This window comes from Bos grunniens, chromosome X (genome assembly GCF_055505025.1).
Source record: "Bos grunniens cultivar Pamir isolate PY7600 chromosome X, Bosgru_T2T1.0, whole genome shotgun sequence".
In the NCBI taxonomy this organism is placed as follows: domain Eukaryota; kingdom Metazoa; phylum Chordata; class Mammalia; order Artiodactyla; family Bovidae; genus Bos; species Bos grunniens.
Window position 1 is genome coordinate 51,250,815 of NC_141194.1, and position 24,987 is coordinate 51,275,801.

The following is a 24,987-nucleotide window of genomic DNA, read 5'->3' on the forward strand; positions in this document are numbered from 1 at the left end:
CCATCACATTGGTACAACATTGAAATGACTAATTAATACTGGCGTGGATAAAAATTTAGGGAAATAGTTATTCTTATTCACTGCTGCTGGAGGTGTAAATTGGGTCTTTTGGAATGGCAGTTTGGCATTACCTATTAAAATTCCAAAATGTGCTGTTTGAGCCACCTATTTTACTTCTTCATATATATCTTATAGAAATACTTTAGCATATGCACAAAAAAGCATGTACACATTTTTCATTGCAGCACTATAAAAAAAAAGTACTGTAACAGTATAAGATTGAAAACAATTTATATCTATCAATAGGTGTGGTGATGGTGGTTTAGTTGCCAAGTTGTGTCCAACTTTTGCAACCCATGGACTGTAGCCTGCCAGGCTCCTCTGTTTATGGGATTCTCCAGGCAAAAATACTGGAGTGAGTTGCTATTTCCTTCTCCAGGGAATCTTCCAGCTCAGGGATTGAACCCTGGTCTACTGTATTGCAGGCTGTCTCCTGCATTGCAGGGGGATTCTTTACTGACTGAGCCATCAGGGACTTACCAATAACTCTAGTACATTCATTTAACAGACTACTGTGCAGTATGTCCGAGAAGGCAGTAGCAACCCACTCCAGTACTCTTGCCTGGAAAATCCCATGGATGGAGGAGCCTGGTAGGCTGCAGTCCATGGGGTCGAGTAGAGTCGGACAAGACTGAACGACTTCACTTTCACTTTTCACTTGCGTGCATTGGAGAAGGAAATGGCAACCCACTCCAGTGTTCTTGCCCAGAGAATCCCAGGGGCGGCAGAGCCTGGTGGGCTGCCGTCTATGGGTCACACAGAGTCGGACTCGACTGAAGTGACTTAGCAGCAGCAGTGCAGGATGTAAAAGAATGAGGCAGATTTATACATACCGACATGGAAAGATTTTGAGACATAGTAAGTGAATACAGCAATTAAAATGATACATAAAATAGAACATTCAGATTTTTAAAAAGTAAAAAATGAAACAATATTTCTATATGTGTATATAAGAGGAACTTTATGTTCTTCTGTTTTGGGTGTTTGGCAACAATGTATTCATTCATGTGTAATCAGGCAAACATTTTAAAATGAAAAAAGAACAAAAGCTAATTACACATTAAAGAAAGGAATGCTTCATGTTGCCATTAAAATTATGTTATAGACAAACATTTTATGACATGACAAATATTCACTAGGTTATCAAATAACATGCTATGATATTTTTTATTAGAAAAAAAAAATATATATATATATATAATGCATAGGGGCTTCCCAGGTGGCTAAGTTGTAAAGAATCTGCCTGCCAATGCTACAGATGTAGGAGATGTGGGTTCAGTCCCTGGGTTGTATCTTTTTTATGCTTTCATATAATTTCTGAATAGTCTACAATTTAAAAAAGAAGCAACAGGGGTGTGTGTGTGTGTGTGTGTGTAGATGTTAGTTGAAATTAGGACTGTAAAAGGAGTGGAGTTGGCAAGAGAACTAAAGGGGGCTCCAGACTAAAATTAAAACTAGAGTTGTTAGGTATGTGGGATTTTAGAATTAGGAGTTGGGGAACTAGACTTTGTGGGGCCTAGGAATTGACAATAGAAATGTAAGGGTTAGAATCAAGAGTAGAGATGATGAAGTATCAGAATTAATGTAGATGCTGTGAGAGATTAATGTAGATGCTGTGAGAGAATGGAATTAAAATCAAAGTCCCTGGCCTGAAAAATTCCATGGACAGAGGAGCTTAGCCGGCTATAGTGCTTGGGGTCGCGGAGTTGGACCCGACTGAGAGCGACTGAGCAGGAGCACACAAGGTGGCTCAGTGGAAAAGAATCTGCCTGCCAATGCAGGGGACACAGATTCAGCCCCTGGTCCGGGAAGATTCCACATGCCAAGGAGCAACTAAGCCCATCCTCTAGAGCCCAGGAGCCACTACTGAAGCCCGGAGCACCTAGAGCCTGTGCTCCACAGCAAGAGAAGCCACCACAATAAGAAGCCTATGCACTGCAGTGAGTAGCTCTGGCTTGTCTCAACTAGAGAAAGCTGGTGCATAAGACCCAACACAGCCAAAAATAAATAAATAAATAAAAATTTCAAAATCAAAGTCCCTATTAAAAGGCTTTTTGAAAACTATAATGGTAATATTGGCGAGAGTATGGGAATATTTGAATAAACTGGAATTCTCATATATTTCTGGTGGGATCCTAACTACATTTCTACAAATCTCTCCTTAAGAAAAGTCTCAGAAATATGCAAATATTTAGTTACATCAAATTTCATGTTTGCATTTCTTACAATTAAAAAAGCCACAAACATTGTCTTGCTTAAATAATTAGCATTACAATGGAATAACAGCCACCCATTAAAATAGCATTGTAAGTATATTTAATAGGTCAGTCTATCTCAAAAGAGCCTCCATAATGCTGAGATTATACACAAAAGTTTATGTCTAAATATATATATTTGGCAGGCAGTGGATACGTTCATCAGATTCTCAATTTGGGGCATGAACCACTGCTCTGGAGGGTTGGAATTGGAACAAGAGGGTAAAATTACAATTTTTATTTCCTCTATGTCTCAAGAATACTTGTAGAGGGGTAGGAGGGAGGCAAGAGGGAAGGGTTATATGTCTACTTACAGCTGATTCGTGTTGTACAGCAGAAACCAACAGAACATTGTAAAGCAATTATACTCCAATTAAAAATAAATTAAAAATTTTAAATTTTAAAGAGTACCTCAGATAGTGCTTTTGTCTCTATACTTTATAAAGTACTGAGTTAATACATGCTTTTAGTTAAAAATTCAAACCTACAGAAGTATCTAGAGTTTCGAGTCAAAGCTCCCTTCTCCCTTTTCAATTTTATTCTGCACCCCAGAAAAAGCACGGTTAATAGAGGTAACTCCTACCTGATCCTTTTTATTGCTATGCATTCACAGATGTAGATCCTCTATAAGCTCTTTGCCAATCTCACTCTCACCCCAAATAACACCAAGGAGAAATAGAGAATTTTTTTGAGGACTCATTACGTTCCTGAATTAAGTGTTCTAAGGATTTACTACCCGTGTAAACTCGCTGTGATAGGCGCCCTCCACACTGTGTCCCCTCTTACCCTCTCGCCCCCCGTTCTTCGCTAGGCAGCTGGAGAGATTAATTTTTAAACGTTAGTCAAATCAAATCACGTCACCCTTCAGCGGTTTCCATCGTACCTCGAATCAAATCCAAATTCCTTAGCGACCCTACTATTCTTTATGGTTGGGTTTGCAGCGCCTAGCTCAGGCGCGATCGCTACCAAGGCACCCGGTTTCACCGCTGAGGGAGCGCCTTCCCAAGGGGCAGAGGCGGGGTTTCTCGAGCTGGAGGAGGAGCCTTAGACCGAGTGAGAGGAGAGGCGGAGGGGGAGGTTTTCCGCGGAGGGTAAGCGAGGGGAGCAGGTCTGAAACAGGGCCGCGGACACGGCACGCTCCTGCGGGCCCCGCGGAGCTAGTGCCGCGGAGGTGAGCATCTTCCTCCGGGTTGGGGGGCGGGCTCTGCTCTCGCGGCAGTCCTAGGCTTCTCGCTGGGGTTGTTCCCACGGGACCCTGCGCCGAAGAGCGGAGGTGGCGGCCTCGGGGAGCCTGGGAGAGGCTGATGAAGGGGCCCGGCGGCCTGCCTCAGCCCTCCCTCAACCCCGCCTTCTCTCCCCTCCCCCAGGCCTCGGCCGGCGCCAGTGGTGAGAGCTCGCCGCATCCTCGGGGGCAGCCCGGCAGCGGCTGGCAGTGCAGCGAGAGAGTGGCCGACAGTGGGGATGCGAGGTACCGGCATTAGTCGTGGCCAAGTGGCCCTAGAGAGGGAGTAAAGACCGGGTCTTCGGCATTTCTCCCAGGGGTTCGAGGAACGCGGCCTCAGAGGAGGGGGAAGGTGAGGGGCTGGCAGGCAGGCTTCGCGGGTAACTACTAGGCGTCGTACATGTAGGTTTTGGTATCTAAATGGCACTACACACACACATATTCATTTCGGGTAATTGCTTCTTAAAAACTTAACAATATGTCTTGTAGATCTTCCTATATCAGGGAATTTAAATTTATCTTATTTATAAACGGCTGCATTGTATGATTGTACTACAGTTTATTTAACCATTTCCCCATTGATGTACATTGGCTTGTTTCCCTTTTGGGGGAGGGAAGGGGCTATTGCAAGCAATGCTATAATGAATGGGCTTGTGTGTGTGTGTGTGTGTGTGTACATATATTTCATGTATGAGTATTTTTGTAGGAGAAATTCTTAGAAGAGTAATCGCTGGGTCAAAATGTATATGCGTTTTGAATTTTAATAGATCGTCCAAATTGTCTCTTTCCAAAAGGCTATACTAATTTACACTGTTAAATGTTATGCGAGAGTGCCCATTTTTCCACAGTTGTGCCAACACGAATTATCATCAATCTTTGTAATTTTGGTTAATTTCAAGGACAAAAAATGTTATGTCATTGTTTTTATTTGCATTTCCCTGATTACTAGTGAAGTTGAACATATTTTTATTTATCCGATTACAAAACTAAATATCAATAGTCTGTAAACAGTAAGCATTTTGGAAATTTAATACGGCCCATTCGCAATAGCAAGAAAAACGAGTAAAAATACCTAGAAGTAAACTACAAAACTTTATTGAGGAATGTAATAAAAGAACATTTGCATACATGGAAAAGGGGATACCATGCTTCTGGATAAGAAGGCTCAGTTTTGTAGTGATGTCCTTTTTTCCTGTGTTGATTTATACGATTCATGCAATTTCAATAAATATACGAAGTGTTTGGAATTTAATATGATTCTAAAGTTCATCCGGAAAAAAAGATTGCTAAGAATAACCGAGAAAATATTTTAAAGATAAGGATGGGGTATTTGTACTACCAGCTGTTAAAATGTATTCTAAAGAAACAATGTATAAGTTAGAATAGACAGAATAATATATTACAATAGGAAAGCCCACAAATCGAGCCAAATTGGATTCCAAGATTTATTGGAGAAACATTGTTGGCTAGACGTGGAAAAACTGCCATATTAAAAGCTTCAAGCACGCACTCCCCCCCCCCCCCCACCACTCCCCGCCAACTCCCCCTTGGAAGCTTGAATTTTCCAAAGAGGGCAGACCTCTTTGTTTGGAGAAAAGCACTTTATTGGATCTTTTGGCTATGCCAAGGTAAAGCCTCTGGAGTTAAAATTTGTGGCTTTGGAGCTAGAACTAACGATATGAGCTTTTAGTTAGATTAAGATGGATTCAGTAGCCTGCAGTGCGGCGAGGGAAAGAGTCTGAATATTATCTGTCTTAAATTTTTTTTTCTTATCTAATGGGCAAAAAATGTTATGTCATTGTTTGCATTTGCGTGCTTATTGTGAGATTGAACGTCTTTTATGTTAGTCCAAAATAATAGGTGATTCGTGGAGGCAGGTAACAATAGATCTATTGCTCCTCTTCCAGAATGGAGTTGGTAATTGGTACAGCTCTGCTCGGAAGCGTGAGAATAAACAGGTTGACTTTTTAAATTTTCCTCAAGCACTAGGCTCTAGACACCTTAGATCGGGGGCGGAGGCAGTTTTCAGGACATGGCCGAGATTTGGCGCTGAGCTGTGTCATCGCGAGGTTTGGCAGCCAGCTCCGCAGTGGGTCGGAAACCTCGTGGTAGGCGAGATCCCTGCAGGACGGGAGGTTCCTCCCTTCCCCTGAAAACTCTCAGTCATTTTCATGGAGCTCCGCCTCTCTCCTTTTTAGGAGAGTTCCCTAAGTCTCGCGAGATCTCGGGTTTCCTAAAGGCGAGGCGCGAGCAGCATCCTGCGGTGAATTCGAAGGTCTCGCAGAGACGGAAACGTACTATCGCGATAGTTCTTAAGACGCATGCGGGAGACGGTGGCGGCAGGTTGGCTCCGCCCCTCGGTTCTTCGTGTGGTTGTGCGTCATTTGCTTTTTGCTTCGCGTAGGGTGAGAGTGGAGCCGTAGCGATTTCGGTTTTGGTGGGAGGAGGGGTCTGGGAAGGGCTGGGCTCTGGCTGTTCCCGTCGGGTCGAGGTTATCGCGGGATCGCGCGGAGGCGGCCGCGGTTCGGCTACAGACTGCAGTAGCCGCGGAGGCGGCGGCAGCGTCTTCGGCTCGTGCTGTACCTAGTTGGTGAGTTCTCGCGGGAGCGCGGTTACGTCCTCGTGGGATCCGTTGGCGGTGGCGGAGGTGGCTCGGGGTGGGGGGGGGGGGCAGTGACTAGGGTCGGTCTGCTTGCTGTTAAGATGGCGGCGGAAGCTGATGTCTGTCCGGCCAGGACCCGGGAGTGAGGAGTTGGCCCTCGGCGTTTGTGACGCTTCTCAGGTTCCCGACGTTAAGCAGGTGACGATTGGCGAAAAGACGAGGTGCCAATAAGCCAAACCCGAGGCGAAGACCACCCCCTCTCTAGTAGGTTGAGGCGTCACCATTTCCCGGGCCTCAGCCTCGTGTGGGCCCGCCTTTACCCCACCAATCGGTCAACGCCTCCGTTGTCGCCGCTGCAGTGGGCGGGTTGGGAATGGTGGGGGGTAGGAGTCCTAGAGTTCGTTGGGGAGTAAGGTTGGGAGTTAGAGATTGGGCAGTGGGGGAGAGGGGACCATCCAACGACTGTTGGTTTCCTCCCACTACCTTTTTGTGGGCCCGATTTTCCACTCCTTCGGAAAAGGGGGGACAAATGAATCCTAGTTTTACTTGAGGTAGGCTCTACTTCCTCAACCCCCATGGTCTTTGAACTAAGGTATAGGAGGTCAAGCTTTGATGCCTCTGACATTCTTTCCCCATTCCCCCCTAATTCCACCGACCCATTGAATTTTTCTGTTCTATATGGATATTTGAGGCTCGTATTTAAGAGGGAAAGTCAAAGCTTTTCCTTGTCACCCCCTCCCCGGTCCTGCTAAAGCAGGGCTTAGCCCAGGTCCCCTAACCTGTCCCGTCCTCCCCCTTCCATCGGTCCCCTTGACACAGATGTTGACCAGAGACCCTTTCCTGTTCCCTGTATTTATTCCATCTTTGTGGATAGAATCATAGTAGCTTTCACGTTTTTTTGACCCTGATCGGAGCACAGGGCACTCATTTCTCCCAACTCTGCTGCTCAACCATTCTTAGGTGGAACAATGAATTGGGTTGATGGTTGGATCATTGCTGTCTTCGTGATTTCTTAGTTTTCGGGGCCGTTAGACCCCCCCCCCCCCCCATCATAACACTCACTCCCCTCAAAAAAGGGATAAGATAACTTTTAAAGAGACTGTAGAGAATAACCCTCCAGTAAACCAACTTTTTGCCCTTTCTCACCCGTCATCCCCTTTGCAAACTTGGGAACCACCTCTTTTCCCTGTCTTGCTCTTGAGTTTCTGTGGCCTTTTGGTCTGGACATCTCTTTGCTGCTAACCACCTCTTACATGTTTCTCATGTAATCATTAAGGATTTCTTAATCCTTCTATTTCCATACCCCACCCCATGCTGTTTTCCTGGGAGCTGAATCCCCTAGGGAGAAAGTAGCCTCTTGTTAGGCTCCACAGCATTTACCCACCTCCATGTGCTAGAAAATAAAATAGCTTTGATAGATTATCTCTTGACAATCATTGCCCCATTCTACTCCCATCCCATTCCACAGTTACTTTAAACAATTCCCTATCATTTGTTTCCTTTTTAGATTACATGTCCAACATTGTTTTCTTTTAGCCCCAGTGTTGCCTGTATTGAGGAGATAGCAACATTCTCCACTCAAGGGAAGCAGCCTGGTATGGTAGAAACACTGTATGCTTTGGGTTCACATCAAACTTTGTGACCTTGGGGAAATTACTTTTCAGATTCTCAGTTTTTCATGTGCATAGTGGGAATAGTAGCTCTTAGTAGTTGCTAGAATTAAGCAATTTATAAAGTGCCTGGATTATGATAGGTATACAGTAAATTGTGGTAACTTTTTCTTGGTGTAAGAATATGTTGGCAGATGCATCTGTTTCATATGGTAGTTTTATGACCTGGGAAAGAAGAGGCTTTTGTTTAAAGAAACAGTTAACTGTTAATTTAGTATATTTCTAGAACTGTTTATTTTTGGTATATTGGTAGGCCAGTCCTATCATTTTTGTGTATTTTTCCCCCCTTGTAGGCCAAGCTTTTTATCTCCAATGGTTTATTATGTTTGAATGTGATTCCCACTTAAGTTGACCTTCTAGTCTAGGAATTTTAGTGCAGAATCACCATCCTGGAGTGACCACCAGCCATAATGTTCCTGTCAAGAACCACACCCAAGTGTTCTACCTTTTGAAAGGGATGTTTCATCCCTTGCCTACTCCCTTCTTGCACTCCTTCAAAGGTAGTCTGTCCTGTCATTCACCCTATGAAAGTAATGAAATTTGGTGCTGTACTTTTCACAGTAACAGAGAACTTCTGCTAGCTAGTTTTTAAGTGTTCAAATGCTTTTCCTCTGCCTCTTTTCTTTGGTCCTTCAGATCAGAGTGGTGGTGGTGGTTTGGTCACTAAGTCGTGTCCTACTCTTGTGACCCCGTGGACTGTAGCCTGCCAGGCTCCTTTGTCCATGGGATTCTCCAGGCAAGAATACTGGAGTGGGTTGCCATTCCCTTATCAGAGTAGGGATCTGTTATTTGACCTTACCTGAGCAGGATAATTCTGAAAGGGTTTAGAAGTTTGGGGTACCAAGCTTCTTTTCCAAAGTGAATTGCTGACAGTTCTTTAATACACTACCTCCTGTTGTGTGTTTGCTGGATTATATTTTCCAACACTAAATAGAAGTGACTATATTCAATTTGGATGTAGTTTTCCTTATTGTTTATATTTTAATTAGGCCAGTATTAAAATAAGTGCTTTTTACTAATTACCTTGGATGGATAATGGGGTTTGAAATACGATGGTGAAAAGTCTACATAGTATTAAAATTTTACCATAGGTAACCATCTAGTAATTAACTATACACAGACACTGATTTTGCGCTTTAGTGGGTGCTTTATTTAGTTTGAAGTGCTTTGGAAGTCATTTAATTTTCCCCGTTTTTCATTGGAGGACAAGAATGTGAAGAACCCATTGTTCTTGGGTCTGGGGCTTCCCTGATAGCTCAGTTGGTAAAGAATCCACCTGCCATGTAGGAGACCCCCGTTCGGTTCCTGAATGTGGAAGATCCACTGGAGAAGTGATAGGCTACCCACTCCAGTGTTCTTGGGCTTCCCTTGTGGCTCAGCTGGTAAAGAACCTGCCTGCAACGTGGGAGACCTGGGTTCGATCCCTGGGTTGGAAAGATCCCCTAGAGAAGGGAAAAGCTACCCACTCCAGTATTCTGGCCTGGAGAATTCCATGGGCTATAGTTCATGGGGTCACAAAGAGTTGGATACAACTGAGCGACTTTCACACACAGTGAGTCTAGCAGTGATCAGAAATTAAACCTCAATTTTACTTTTGTCATTTAGAACTAGAATAAATATGGGAATGATAATCTAGGTGTGACCTAAAAGGTTTAATTTATTCTAGGTTGATCTCTGAGAAGAGAGGAAGGAGTGGCAATACCAGTTAAAAACTTTGCTTAACATTCAGTGACAAAGTTCAACCTGAGTTTCCAGGGTGTTTATCATTTGTCTCCCAGTATGGCCAAAAAGCATGTGTGAAGGTGAAAAATAATTTATGTGTGCAATGTTTTTCACAAAAAGTTTAAAATTGTCTTAATGTCAGTTCTCAGCAAAGATAGAAAATTGTCTGTAAAATAATCAGTATCCCCTGTGCTTTCATTTGAATTGAGAGCAGAGTTTTTTCAGGAGTGCCGTCTAAATACCAGATTAGAAGAATTGCTTTAAGTTTGGTTCTGAATTGTTGCTCCTCAAAGCAGTTCCTAAAAAATGCAACTTGATGTGTGAGAGCTGTTGCTTAAGAGGTAATAACTGTGATTATGTTTGAACATTGATATAATGGTTAGCTCCCCCACACCCTAATAAATGTTGTGTATCTCTCCCTCTGTTTTTGTTTTTGTTTTTTTTTTTGTAGGTCCTCCGGTAGTCTGACCTGAGTGGGTTAGCACTCCAGAGGAACCAGCAGACCAACTTGGTCAGGAAGGTGCAGGAAGCTGTTGGAGCAGTGTTGGGATTTCCCACCAGGATGAGTATGATTGGCTGTGATTTTAGGTTAGTTTTTGTGGATCTTTGTGGGTAATGTTTGTGTTTTACTTCCTGGAATGGAGATGGTTGGGGTGTATGTGTTTCCATTCTGCAATTGAGCTACTTTGGTTTCTTCCATTGTCTGGATCTGATGTGGTACTACTGGCTGTTTCTTGTGTTTAAGCGGATCTCATTACTAAATTAAAGTTTAAATGAATTCTATCTGTAAATGATTTTTTTAAATCACCCTAAGCATCATTCAAAAATAAAATTGCAAGTTATTACATCTAACCAATTCTTTTTGGAATTTTTCGAACACAGAAAAACTGGATAATATAATGATCCCCCATTACTGGCTTTAACAGTTACCAACTTGCAGCCATTCTTTTTCATCTATACTTCTACCCACTGTGGCCCCTTACAGCCTATCCCCTAGATTACTTTGAAATAAATCCCTGCTGTTGTTTTCTTTTTATTTGCAAAATATTTGTATTTAAGGGCTTCACTGCTATCTCAGTTGTTAGCAACCAGCCCCCACCCCTGTTCAGTTCCTGGGTTGGGAAGATCCGCTACAGAAGGGATCGGGCTACCCACTCCAGTATTCTTGGGCATCCCTTGTGGCTCAGCTGGTAAAGAACCTGCCTGCACTGTGGGAGACCTGGGTTCGATCCCTGGGTTGGGAAGATCCCCTGGAGAAGGGAAAGACTACTCATTCCAGTATTCTGGCCTAGAGACTTCCATGGACTGTATTTAAAACGTAAAAGGCTCTTTTAAACCTAACTTCAAAAGCATTACCACAACTCAAAAGTTACCTGATTTTCTAAAATGTCAAATATGAAACTAGTGTTCAAATTTTAGTTTGTTTGAATCAGGATCCAAAGAAAGTCCTTTTGTCACAAAGGGTGATTGATATATCTCTTAATCTATTTTAGTCTGCATGTTCCCTCCCTTTTCTTTTCTTTCCCATTTATTTGTTGAAGAAATTGTCCTGTAGAGTTTCCCACCACATTTGGTGATTACATCCTCGGTGGTATCTGACCCATTCTTACTAGGTTAAAGACCCTGGAGGACCCCATTATAATGCAACAATGGCAGTAATCTCCTGTATCCCAGTTGGAGTTGATACTGCTGGCCTAGGCACTCTCCCAAAATAACTAGTCATGGATTCCTTTTTCTGTGGCAGAGTCTGATTTAATTGATATCTGACTTCAGTTCCATGTCTTGGCCCTGCTTTCTGCTCCATGTGAAAAGTAGGCCTCCTTGTGGAAGAAGCTAATGTTTCCTAGATAATGACCTGATTGTGCCTTTAGGGTTTTTCATCATGGTTTCAATTTCCTTAGGTGGTTTAGTTATCTGTATACTATCTTACAATGTTGCTACTTATTACTTTGATGTTAGTATCTCAGCTGCTCTGACCCATAACTTCTAAGCTATTAAGACTTAGTAATTAGTTCCTCTGGCTGTAATAGTTTTTGAAGTGGCAATACTAAACGATTTTTGAGAGCTTCCACTAACATCCTGATTTTTCAGCTGTTAAACACAGCTGTAGTTTTCCTGTTATTTTTTTTTTTTTCATTTTATTCCTTCTGGAAATGCTGTTCCCCCAGCATAGAGGCCTTTAAACTGTTCATGTCTTTCCTTGTTTTGCATTGGCCATCATAAAATCTACGAAATGTCCCTTCCATGGTCAAAACCTGAGAATGGAACTTGGAAAGGAATGGAAACTAGAATGCTCCAGCCAGCCTTTGACTTAAGCACATGTCCGGGAAGAGCAAGGCCACTTGTGCTTACCTTTAAAACGAGTGCAGTTACGAGTTGAAGGGACAGAAAAGGTTTTCTGAGATATTGAGATGAAATATAATTGTGAATCACTGGTGCTGTGGTTCATGAGTTCAGGCTTTTTGGTTCTTTGTTCATTAATGGAGAAATCAGATCCTTAGTTGTAAAGTAACTAAGTATCAAAGAAGTGATTTTGGGGGAATTACAGTGAAATCCACTTGTTCAACAAAATAATTTGAGCACATTGTATATAGTGATTAAATATTTACCCTTGTTCTGAGTTTTCTGTAGCTAAGAAGTTTGAACAATATCCCTTAAACCTTTTAATCCTGAGTTTGTGAAACTAGGATAACTAGATTTTGTGGACAGAGCTTTGCACACAGTAGGCATTTAGATATTTGAATTGTTTCCAGAGTTACAAAGTTTACAATAGAAATTCTGTTTCTTTTACCTCCTTTTGTTGTGTGTTTTCAACCATGGATTCAAAGTATTTCTGAAATGCTAAAATTGGTTGCTTTGAAAACATTTGCCCTTCACATTACATGTTACCTCTCTTGCAGTTTGGTTAAATTGTTAAAATCTGATGTGTAACTGTAACAATATTTGGCTACTTTACAACCATCTCACTGCCTGTAAAGTTGATAGTCACAAGCAATTGGGTGTTTTGCTATATTGTTCTCTGACTCCTTTCCTCAATGACTGGTTGCCAGATGTTTCTATGTTAATGTCTGGGATAACTCAGCTCAGAAGATTCTTTGGAAGCCCTCTCATTTGATGTGTCATAGAGGTTGAGTTGCTAAAACTTGATGTACTTGTTGACCAGCTTGGCTATAGAAATACTTTTAGTTAGTGAAGGAGTGGTTCTCTCTGAGTAAAAAACAACTGTAGGTGTTCTTTGAGCTGTTAACTCGAGTATTTTCAATTTTAGTTCTCCTGAAAAGTTGGCAGTGGTGACATAGGTTGGTTCTAGAATGTGAAAATTGGAATTTCTTTCAGCTTCTTATTAATGTCTCTTTAAATGGAGATTGATATTGTAGATTGATTTAGTTTGGATTACTGACTGGACTAGGTGAATTTGAAAATTGTTTTTCAGCTCTAAGATTCTGATGGTATCATCTTAGATGGTGAGAGGAAGCAGTTTCTCCTTTTCATTAATCTTCAAGTAGTGACTAAAAGATACTAGGAGTAGAGATGCAAATTATTCTGGAATGACTTTTTAGTATAATTTAGATTTTAAAGATTGGTAAGTGTGAACATATTGCCATGAATTTATGTACCATCTTTAGCATATCACAGATTTTAAGTCCTTGTAATTAGGTACCAGAGATAATTGCCCTGGAAATGCTTGGGTATATTGTAGTTTGTGGCTGCTTATATTTTGGAACACGTTTGGAAGATTGCTTTGATGATTACCTTATTTGCTACAATTGTTTTCTTGTTTTCCTGTCTTTATAGAGGTGTATTTCTCCTGGTCTTTTTTTTTTTTTTTTTTCTGGCCACACCACGAGGCTCACAGGATCTTAGTTCCCCTAGCCAGGGAACCTGGGCCCTTGGTAGTGAAAGTACAGAGTCGTAACCACTGGACCACCAGGAAATTCCCATCTTCTGGTCTTTGCCTTTTTTTTTTTAAACTTCCACTACTAATTTTTTATTACTGCATTCTGCTGATTGAGTTCTAATAGGTGGAAAGGTCTTTCAGCACAGTGATTAGGAACCCAGACTCCTGGATTCAAGTTCTGACTCCATTTCTTACTAGCTGAAGTTTAGCTAAGTTACTGCATATAAAGTTCATAGAACAGTGGTTCAGAATCACCTAGAGGGCTTGCTAAAACACGGATTGCTGGGCCCCACCCCCGGAGTTTTTGATTCTGTAGGTCTGGGGGTGGGGGCAATATTTTGCATTTCAGACAAGTTCCCAAGAAGATGGTGGTATTGATGGTCAGTGAACAAATGGGATAGAACAGTGCTTGGCAACAGGTGTTAACTTTTTTTCAGAGTTGCTTTCCCAGTCCCTCAGTAAAACACTTGACTCTTCAGTGCTGATTAGTATTGCCTTCAGCTTAGAGCAGATTTGGAATCCTTCATTGCAGAGGTTCTCAAAATGTGGTCCCCAGATCAGCATCAGCATCACCATCTGGGAACTTGTCAGAAATGCGGACTCTCAGGCTCCAGCCCAGTTTTGTTTTAAAAGTGTGTTTTGACTTAATTGAGATGTCTTAGACTTTTATTAATAGCTTTATTGAGGTATAATTCACATACCATATAATTCATCCATTTAAAGTATGTTGTTGTTTAGTCACTAAGTCATGTCCGACTCTTTGCAACGCCATGGACAGTAGCCCACCAGGCTCCCCTTCCTTAGCAACCACTAATCTATTTTATGTCTCTGCTGATGCTGCTGCTAAGTCACTTCAGTTGTGTCCGACTCTCTGCGACCCCGTAGACTGCAGCCCACCAGGCTTCCCCGTCCCTGGGATTCTCCAGGCAAGAACACTGGAATGGGTTGCCATTTCCTTCTCCAGTGCATGAAAGTGAAAAGTGAAAGTGAAGTCGCTCAGTCGTGTCCGACTCTAGCGACCCCATGGACTGCAGCCTACCAGGCTCCTCCGTCCATGGGATTTTCTAGGCAAAAGTACTGGAGTGGGGTGCCATTGCCTTCTCCATTTTATGTCTCTAGATTTGCCTATTCTGGGCACTCATACAAAATGGAATAATAGCATATGTAAGCTTTAATGTGATTAAAGTCTTTTCCCTTTATTGTGAAAAATAAAAAACAAATATGGAGAACCGCCTCAAAACAAATTTATGGTTTAATAAATTATCTTAAAGTGCTTTTGTTACTACCACCCAAGTCAAGAAATAAAATTTTGCTTTTCACCCATAGAAGCCTCTCCATGTGCCCATCCCCATCACAGCATCCTTCCTCAGTCTGGAAAATAACTGCTATTCTGACTTCATAATGGTCACTTCTTTGCATTCTTTTATAGTTTTAATCATACAGGTGAGTGTCCCTGGACAGTGTGATTTACTTTGTCCATTTTTTAAAACTCAAGTTTGTCTTGTCAAGAAGTATCTGTATCTTCTCTTTCTCCTTTTTCTTTATGCTTTCTGTTAAAGAACTCAGGCCATTTGACCTGTAGAATTTCCCACAGACTGAAATTTATTGACTGCATACTTAGTATAGTTCAGCATGTTCTGTCCTCTGTATTTCATATTAACAGCCACTGCTGCCCAAAGCTTAGATTCTTTGTTAATTCATTGGGAGTTGCAAAATGGTGTTTTTAACTCTCTCATTTTGTTTTCATATGTTGGCTGGGGTAATTTATATAAGAAAGGCAAAATAAATGCTCGGTTTTTAAATGTTTTTCTGGCAATTTAACTAGTTCTGTCCCTTTGGACAAGTTAACTTAATAACCTATCAGTTGCTCTATCTGGGGAAAATACCTTATTTGTGAGTTTTAAATGTGAGAATACAAGGTATAGGTGGTTATATGGTAATTTATTTAACATACTATTTCACTTAATTCCTCTAACAGCTCAAAGATGTGCAGTCATGGTGGTGAACTCATGGTCAGTAAGCAAAGCCTATCTGGATCCTTCAGGCCTGTGGTTAAGGAGGAATGATATTTGTTCTTTGATCATTTGGAGGCTAAATCTCTGGTCAGTGATAACTGAATTTTCCATCAGAGTAGTTTTTCACGTTGCCAAGCCTTTGGAGTCACATTCGTACCCTCTGGAGGGTCTTATCCAGTTCTGTGGTAATGTGCAGTACATTGATTGCCCTCATCTCCCACCCTCCAGCTACACAGCCCCCTACTGTTTTAGTTTGTTCAAGGTTCTGCTGTAACCTTAGTAACTCATGAGTCTTCTAATGGTCATCACTGTTAACATAGTTGAGTAGCACTTTTACCATTTCATATATTATATAGAAAACAGCATATGGCACATAGTAAGTGCTCAATAAACTAGAAACCATTGTTGATTTCTTTGTTGTTATTGTTGTTAATATTCTTCTTTTTCTCTCTCACATCTTAACTTCTCTTCAGTTCAACAAACATTCACTGAGTGTTTCTAAGTACAAGGAGCTGGGAACATAAGATGAATGGGGAGTTAATCTCTGCCCTTGAGAAACTTACAGTCCAGTTTAGGACTGTATGTGAAATCATGTTTAAAGTTCTTAGGATTTACCTTTGTGTTATCATTTCTTTCTTTGCTTTATCTGTGAATGTCTATTGTTTTTCAAAACCCTCCTTACCTCTGTATCCCTTCCCAGCCTTTGAAACTGCTGATAGGTGAGGAAGCCTACAATTGTGTTCTATGAATACAGGCTAATATCAAGAAAACCTTTGGGCCAAGATTAGATTTCAAAGTGACATATGTGTTTGATACTACAATATCAGTTTATGGTCTTTAGATGAACCTACACCAGCATTTGTCTTATTGCTTTAACTATCTTCATTTTGCCTTTTCCCTCTGCTTCCCTTCCCTGTACCACCCCCAAGATGTTTGCTACATAAAGAAAGAGGCTCCTATACACAGTGATATATCAAGTATGTAAACAGACAGCTTCATATAAACTAGGTTTTCAGTGGGCCTAGGGTTTATCACTAAATTTTCATTCTTATCTATAAAATGGTATTCATAAAGCCTGCCTCGTAGATTGCTGTGAGCATTAAAGTGAGATGATGTATTTTAAAATGTTTTATAGAGTACCCTACAAAGGTAAGACCATTATAATTTATGTAAATACTTAATACCTATGTTACTTGGGGCAAATTACATCATCACTGAACTAGTTTCCTCACCATTTACATCCTTTACATTCACTGAACAAATATTTGAGAACATACTCAAATTTGAGTAGTTTGAGTAGTGCCAGGTACTAGGAATACAGAGATGAGCAACTGGAGAATGGAGGGCAGCATGGTTTATAGGGGAGGGAGACTTACAAATCATACTCAAAGGAATCAGTATAATAACATGAGTGAGCAGAATGTGCTATAACAGTTTATAGGAAGGCATCAGAAAATATCACACAGAATTTTGTTAGTGTTAAACAAGATACATGAAAAGTATATCAACTCAAAAATGCTATACAAATGAAATTAGTTAAATGTATTCCAAATGAACCAGTACCCTCAACCATTATTTCATTTTCTCATTACTTGTACTTTAGATGTATTTATGGGTCTTAGTTGGTGGCATGTGGGATCTAGCTTTTCCTAACCAGAAATGGAACCCAGGCCCCCTGCATTGGGAGCTTGGGGTCTTAGCCACTGGAGCACCAGGGAAGCCCGTTTATGAGCTTTTCCAGGATGTTACATACTCCTATTGTAGAGTACCCTGAAAGTAATACTTTCATCTAAAAGAATTTTTTCTTACCCTCTCTATCATTTTCTAGTTTCTATTGCTAAATTAATTTAGGAAAAACTGGAAAATGTGTTCTTATTTTGGGAAAAGATTCCTATTCCCACAGTGATACTCAGTCACCTTAACATTTTGGTTGGTTTGTTCCCATCTTAATGATAGAATAACATTTTAAAAATAAATCCAGTAGAAAACTGTTGTTGTTTGCTCACTAAGTCATGTCTGACTCTTTGTGATCCCATGGACTGCAGCACATCGGACACCTCTATCCTTCGTTATCTCCTGGAGTTTGCTCAGATTCGTGTGCATTGAATCTGTGATGCTATCTAATCATCTCATTCTTTGCTGCCCTCTTCTCCTGCTTTCAGTCTTTGCCAGCATCAGGATCTTTTTCAGTTAGTTGGCTCTTCGTATCAGGTGGCCAAAGTATTGGACCTTCAGTTTCAGCATCAGTCCTTCCAATGAATATTCAGGGTTGATTTCCTTTAGGATTGATTGGTTTGATCTCCTTGAAGTCCAGCTGACTCTCAGGAGTCTTCTTCAGCACCACAGTTGGAAAGCATCAATTCTTTGCCACTCAGCCTTCTTTATGATCCAACTCTCAACTTCCATATATGACTACTGGAAAAACCATAGCTTAGTTACAGGCTTTTCCTAGAGTAGGAGCTAAAAATGTCTAGTAACAAGAAAGGATATTCAAACTAAATGTCAGAAATACAAAGTAAAATAGTATCTTTTTTAAACCATTAGATTGGCAAAAAAATAATTTGGTAATATCAAATCATGGCAAAAACATAGGGACGAATCTGGTCTGAAATACTGCCCACAAGTGGTCCAAATTAATACAACTATTTTGGAGATAAACTTGGGCAAGCTGCATGATAACATATATACTATGTGAGGGCTTCCCTGGTGGCTCAGATGGTAAAGAATCTGCCTGCAATGTGAGAGACCCGGGTTCAATCCCCAGGTCAAGAAAAGAATGGCTACCCACTCTTATTATTCTTGCCTAAAGAATTCCATGGGTAGAGGAGCCTGGTGGGCTATATATATATAGTTCATGGAGTCACAAAGAGTCAGACACAGCTGAGCAACTAACACTTTCACGTCACTTCATATACTGTGTGATGCTGTTTAGTGTATATGTATATGTGTGTATATATATATATATAAAAATATAAAACTGGAGTAAGTTGAGTTTATTTGGGAGAAATGATCAGGGAATTTGAGCTTTTTTTTTTGTTTTGTAATGTTCACATTCCTGTTTATAAGAAATTGTAAATATCCTGAACAGTATCAAGAATAATTAGGCAAAAACTTTTTTCTACCTTCTCCCTCCCAAATTGATCACTTTTAACATTTATTTTTGCTTCAAGTCTTTGGGGGCGGGTGGTAATAATACTTTATTTAACCCAGCATTCTACTTCTCCTTGCAGTTATTACCATGAATTGCTTGATGTTTTTAATACTGTGAGAGTGGTATAAATTACTGATGTAAGTGGAAGTTTCAAAAACTATGTGGTGTCCACCCAGCAATCTGTTATTGCTTGTATAATAAATTAACATACTGCTTTAGAGTTGCAAAATGATTTACTAAGAATTCTTTGGGAATGAAACTTTAGTTATTTTTGAGTGATGTTCTTCATGATTATAGAAGTATACATGGCTTATTGTTGGAAAGTATGGATAAGTACAGAAATCTCCCCAAATCCTACCATTCAGAGAGAAATACTATTAACATGTTGTACACAGTTCATTTTTCCAAGGCTTTTCTTTATGCCCGTGTAACATGCCCATATATTTTTTTCAAAATCAGTCTTTTAAGAAATTATTACCTTCCTTCCAACTTTTCATTATGGGTTTCAAACATAAAAATGCTGAAAGAAGAACACAATGACCATTTGTGTATCCCCACTTATATCCAACAGTTGTTAAGAATTTGCCATATTTGATTCATATGTACCTAAACATGTTTTAATTTTTCTGAAGCATATGAAATAAGAATGACACATCATCCTTAAGTCCTTCAGCAGGCGTGTCTTAAGAATAAGTACCTACAAACCACATAGCTGTTATCACACCTAGGGAATTTGTTCTTTTTGTTAATGTAATCTAATATTCAGTCCATATTGAAATTTCCTCAGTTCCCAAATTTTTTTGGCTGTTTCTCCAAACCAGTATAGACATGGTATTTAAAATTTTGATTTCCACCTAATAAATTGATCACTGTTCCCTGTTATTTTATACTACTGTAATTTTTAAAAATATTTATTTATGTGACTGTACTTAGCTTTGCTATCTGGGATCTAGTGCCCTAACAAGGGATGGAACCTGGGCCCCCTGCATTAGGAGTGCAGAGTCTTAGCCTGGACCACCAGGAAAGTCTCTTCTATAATGTGTTTAATGGCTACATTGTATTCTATTGAATGTGTGATTTATAATTTTATAACCAATTCCCTATGTTCAAACCTTTAAGTCCTAGTTTTTCACAATATCAGTGCTTTCTGGCACACAGTAGGCATTTGGTAAATAAGTATTGAAGGAAGGAAGGAAGCATAGGAGCATCCTAAAGAGAAATCTTTGTGACATACATGTTTATTAAGAAATTTCTAAAACGAATGCAAAAGTGTAACAAGACTTTTGATACTTGTGGCCAAATTACCTTTAGACATACTATCCTGCTTTATTCACTGTGGTATGTTTAGCGTATAATACATGTTGATTTACAATATAACAACACCTCAGGGTAAGCCTTGATATGTTAGTCCAAGAGAAGAACATAAACCTGGATATATCCAGTATCATTGCTATAGATGCCTCTCTCCCTATACCTGTGTGTGTGTGTGTTAGTCACTGAGTCGTGTCCAACTCTTTGCGACCCCATGGACTGTAGCCCACCAGGCTCCTCTGTCCATGAAATTCTCCAGGCAAGAATGCTGCAGTGGGTAGCCATTTCCTTCTCCAGGGGATCTTCCTAATCCAGGGATCAAACCCAGGTCTCTCACATTGCAGGCACATTCTACATTGCAGGCACATTCTTTATTGTCTGAACTATCAGAGAAGGCCCCCCCCCCGACCCCGCCTTATACCTGTATAACTGCTGCCATATTTTGCAGAGGCTAGGCCAGCTTAGAGTGCCTTGCAGTCTGTTGACCTAATCTGGGGTTCCAATTCCCTGCCTCTTAAATTTTGTTACCTATCTCCATGAGGGCAACCTTAAAAGGAAATATAATCTGGAGAAGTACAGATGTCACTTGAATACACCCCTGTTACATAAAGCATTTTGGGCTTCCCTGGTGGCTCAGACAATAAAGCGTCTGCCTGCAATGCGGGAGACCCGGGTTCGATTCCTGGGTTGGGAAGATCCCCTGGAGAAGGAAATGGCAATCCACTCCAGCACTCTTGCCTGGAAAATCCTGTGGACGGAGGAGCCTGATAGGCTACAGTACATGGGGTAGCAAAGAGTCGGACACGACTGAGCGACTCCACTTTCATGTAAAGCATTTTAGATTTTTGCTTTTTAAAAGTAAAGCTGGGCTGTCTGCATGGGTGAACTCAGATATCTACCTCTAGCAGAACAAATTACCAGTGGCTTTTAAAATGGTAGTCTTCTCCATGTCCAACAGAACATTTGAATACGACCCTAATATTTGATATTATCCATATCAAACTTCTTATTTTATAGCCACAGATTTTGGGGAGAAGACTTGCCCAAGGTAATATGGCTGCTTAGTGGTAGAGTTGGCCATTGAACCCAAGCTATCTGGCCTGATATGTTTCCACTGTGCTATATCTTTCCTTAAAACTGAATTTATCTCTGTTTCTAAATACACCAGTAGGTGTATCCACAGAAGTGCAAAATAAGTGGCCCCATTCCTATAAGAAAGTTAACCCCCAAATTGGGGGAAATTTAAGGGAGTAGAAAAGTAAATGAGAAAGTCAGAAGTCCAAACAAAGTTCTGTTTCTTTTGCCCTTTGCCTATGGTGGTTTCTTTTCAACATGAGGTCAATTTGGAGATTTTTCATGAATCAATTCGATTTGGTTGCATATTTAGTTGCATATTCGATGATTTCATGCATATTTATGCATGCTGTAAATCTATACTGTGACTAAACTTTCTGTTTGCAAAACTTTCAAATTAAAGTGGTTTTCTACGCTCATCTTTTTCCCTTCCATTTCAGCAGTTTTAAATTAGAAAATTAATTTGTTTGCTGTATAAAAAAGATTCAAACAGAATGAACATTTCAGTTATGAATAGTACCCCACCCCACAAATGAGTCTCCTTTATATCCGTTACAATATTTATGTATATATTATTTCATACCTCTTAACATTTACATACTATGTTTGTCCATTTACGTACTATGCATATTTTTATATGTTAGAACATATGGCTGGACTCCACTTCTTTTTCATGGTTGCATTGCATCCCACAACATTATTCTGCTATAATTTCATCATTTCCTATTGTTGAGCCTTGAAAATAGATTCATTCTGGGTTAAAGGGTGGTACTTATTTAATTTTTTTGATAGGTACTGCCAAAATGACCTCCAGAAAGGCTGTATTGAATTGCCATTTCCACTGAAGTGTTTGTGAGTGTCCTTTTCTCCACCTACATTTGCCAAAACAAGATACTGGTTTTTTTAATTTTAACCAGTTTTTAAGTGAGAAATTGCATGTCCTTGCTTTGATTAGCTTTATTGTAGTTACTAATAAGGATAAGCAAATGGTTATAATCTCTGAAAATTGCAAGTTCCCTTTGGCTTGGTTTTCAGATTATTTGTCTTAGTGAGTTTTGAGAGTTCTTTGTTAGAAGTATTAACCCTTTTCCTGTTGCAGAAAATATGTTTATGGTTTAGAATTTTTATATAGTCAAATTGTTTTCTTTATGGTTTCTAGGTTGTACCTCTTGGGAGGTCATTTCTTTGCCAGGATTACAGGAATATTTCCCTGCATTATTTAATACTTTTTAATTTGACAGTTTAATTTGACCAAGTAGAAAACTGAGTTAGTTACTTTTTGCTCTTTAGGTTTTGAGAATAATTCAGGTTCTTCATCTTTAATACTTTTAACATTTGTCTTGAACTTAGGGCACAGTGTTATAAATAATTTGTTCTTTTAAGCATATAAAAGAATCTTTGTTCCTTCTAAATTCATTTAAAATAATTCAAAATAGTTGAGATACATTTAAAATTGTTGATTCTTAAGTGGCATGGCTCCAACGTCAGTAGACCATTTAACCTTTGGAAAACTATAACTAACTTGAGAATGAGACCTGGAGCTTCCTAATCTTGTCATCAAAGTTGAGTTTATGCGACTTAAGGCTAACAATATGGAGATTAATAAATAATTTATGTTCTTCATATGCAGTTAACATGTACAAAGGCTAAGGAAAAAGCACTTTTTTTGGCTCTTGATCCTCTGTGATCCAGCATAAGATCGCTGTCCTTAGATTAATCTGGAGCTAAAAGAAAAAGAAGATATTACAGTTTACTCTTTGCCAGGCACTATCCTATATTAAAAAGCAGAGACATTACTTTGCCAGCAAAGGTCCGTCTAATCAAGGCTATGGTTTTTCCAGTAGTCATGTATGGATGTGAGAGTTGGACTGTGAAGAAAGCTGGGCACCGAATAATTGATGCTTTTGAACTGTGGTGTTGGAGAAGACTCTTGAGAGTCCCTTGGACTGCAAGGAGATCCAACTAGTCCATTCTAAAGGAGATCAGTCCTGGGTGTTCTTTGGAAGGAATGATGCTAAAGCTGAAACTCCAGTACTTTGGCCACCTCATGCAAAGAGTTGACTCATTGGAAAAGCCTCTGATGCTGGGAGGGATTGGGGGCAGGATGAGAAGGGGACAACAGAGGATGAGATGGCTGGATGGCATCACCGACTCCATGGGTGTGAGTTTGAGTGAACTCCGGAAGTTGGTGATGGACGGGGAGGCCTGGCATGCTGCAGTTCATGGGGTCGCAAAGAGTCGGACACGACTGAGCAACTGAACTGAACTGAATCCTATAAGATAGACTGTGTTGTTTACAGAGGTTACTGACTTAAAGAGTTAGTGACTTGTCTGAAATTATATAGCTGCTGCTGCTAAGTCACATCAGTCGTGTCTGACTCTTTGTGATCCCACAGACGGCAGCCCACCAGGCTCCTGTCCCTGGGATTCTCCAGGCAAGAATACTAGAGTGGGTTTCCTTCACAGTCTCCTGGAGTTGGCTCAAACTCAAGTCCATTGAGTTGTTGATGCCACCCGACCATCATCCTCTGTCTGCCCCTTCTCCCGCCCTCAGTGTTTCCCAGCATCAGAATCTTTATTCTAATGAGTCAGCCCTTCGCGTCAGGTGGCCAAAGTATTGGAGCTTCAGCTTCAGTCCTTCCAATGAATATTCAGGACTGATTTCCTTTAAGATTGATTGGTTTGATCTACTTGCAGTCCAAAGGACTCTCAAGAGCCTTCTCCAACACCACAGTTCAAAAGTATGAATTCTTCCGCGCTCAGCTTTCTTGATGGTCCAACTCTCACATCCATACGTGACTATTGGAAAAACCATAGCTTTGATTAGACGGACCTTTGTCGGCAAAGTAATGTTTCTGCTTTTTAATATGCTGTCTAGGTTTGTCATAGTTTTTTTTTCCCAAGGAGTAAGCATCTTTTAATTTCATGGCTGCAGTCACCATCTGGAGTGACTTTAGAGCCCAAGAAAATAAAGTCTCTCAATGTTTCCATTGTTTCCCCATCTATTTGCCGTGAAGTGATGGGACCGGATGCCATGATCTTCATTTTTTGAATGTTGAGTTTTAAGCCAGCTTTTTCACTCTCCTCTTTCACTGTCATTAAGAGGCTCTTCAGTTCCTTTTCACTTTTCTGCCATAAGGATGAAGTCATCTGCATATCTGAAGTTATTGATATTTCTCCTGGCGGTCTTGATTCCAAGCTTGTGTTTCATTCAGCCTGGCGTTTTGCATGATGTACTCTGCATATAAGTTAAATAAGCAGGGTGACAATATACAGCCTTGATTCACTCCTTTCCCAATTCAGAACCAGTCCGTTGTTCTATGTCTGGTTCTAACTGTTGCTTATTGACCTGCATAGATTTCTCAGGAGGCAGGTAAGATGGTCTGGTATTCCTGTCTCTTTAAGAATTTTCTGTGGTTTGTTGTGATCCACACAGTCCAAGGCTCTGGCATAGTCAATAAAGCAGAAGTAGGTGTTTTTCTGGAATTTTCTTGCCTTTTCAGTGATCTAATGGATGTTGGCAATTTGATCTCTGGTTCTTCTGCCTTTTCGAAATCCAGCTTGAACATCTGGAAGTTCTCAGTTGACATACTGTTGAAGCCTGGCTTGGAGAATTTTGAGCATTACTTTGCTAGTGTGTGAGATGAGTGTAATTGTACGGTAGTTTGAGCACTCTTTGGCATTGCCGTTCTTTGAAATTGGAATGAAAACTGACCTCTTCCAGTCCTATGGCCCACTTGACCTTGCATTCCAGCATGTCTGGCTCTAGGTGAGTGATCATATAGCATACAGTAGCAGATAGATACATTACTAAGTTCTCTCCCCCTTATATACATATCTTTTTTTCAGAATATTTTAAAGCCTTAAAACCTAGCTTTTATTTTTATTAAACAAAAGAAGTATGCTCTGGTGGACAGGGGCATGCTCAGTAAATCTTTAATCCAGTTGTCTGCTGATGGGTGGGACTGTGCTGCCTTGCTGTTAGTTGTTTGGCCTTAGGTAACCCA

The 24,987-nt window shown here is 40.4% G+C and overlaps 1 protein-coding gene and 1 pseudogene across 52 annotated transcripts in view; one reads left to right on the plus strand and one right to left on the minus strand.

The window, feature by feature from the left end:
* The window catches only part of LOC147340322 (high mobility group protein B3 pseudogene), a 28,614-nt pseudogene extending 25,254 nt beyond the window's left edge, over positions 1–3,360 (minus strand). The window contains exon 1 of one of the 2 annotated variants that reach the window (XR_015159307.1): positions 3,199–3,360. The product of XR_015159307.1 is annotated as a high mobility group protein B3 pseudogene, transcript variant X2 (transcript). The remainder of the gene's footprint in view (positions 1–3,198) is intronic. The other variant, XR_015159306.1, reaches the window with a different exon arrangement.
* The window catches only part of HUWE1 (HECT, UBA and WWE domain containing E3 ubiquitin protein ligase 1), a 157,330-nt gene continuing 135,699 nt past the window's right edge, over positions 3,357–24,987 (plus strand). For 13 of the 50 annotated variants that reach the window (XM_086388590.1, XM_086388630.1, XM_086388609.1 and 10 more), the window contains exons 1-2: positions 5,798–6,127; positions 9,983–10,119. The gene's annotated coding sequence lies outside the window, so the exon portion shown is untranslated. Of the gene's footprint in view, positions 3,487–3,682; positions 3,890–5,757; positions 6,128–6,240; positions 6,404–7,675; positions 7,735–9,745; positions 9,873–9,982; positions 10,120–14,755; positions 14,873–24,987 lie in introns of those variants that run through there. The other 37 variants (XM_086388610.1, XM_086388642.1, XM_086388638.1 and 34 more) reach the window with 18 other exon arrangements.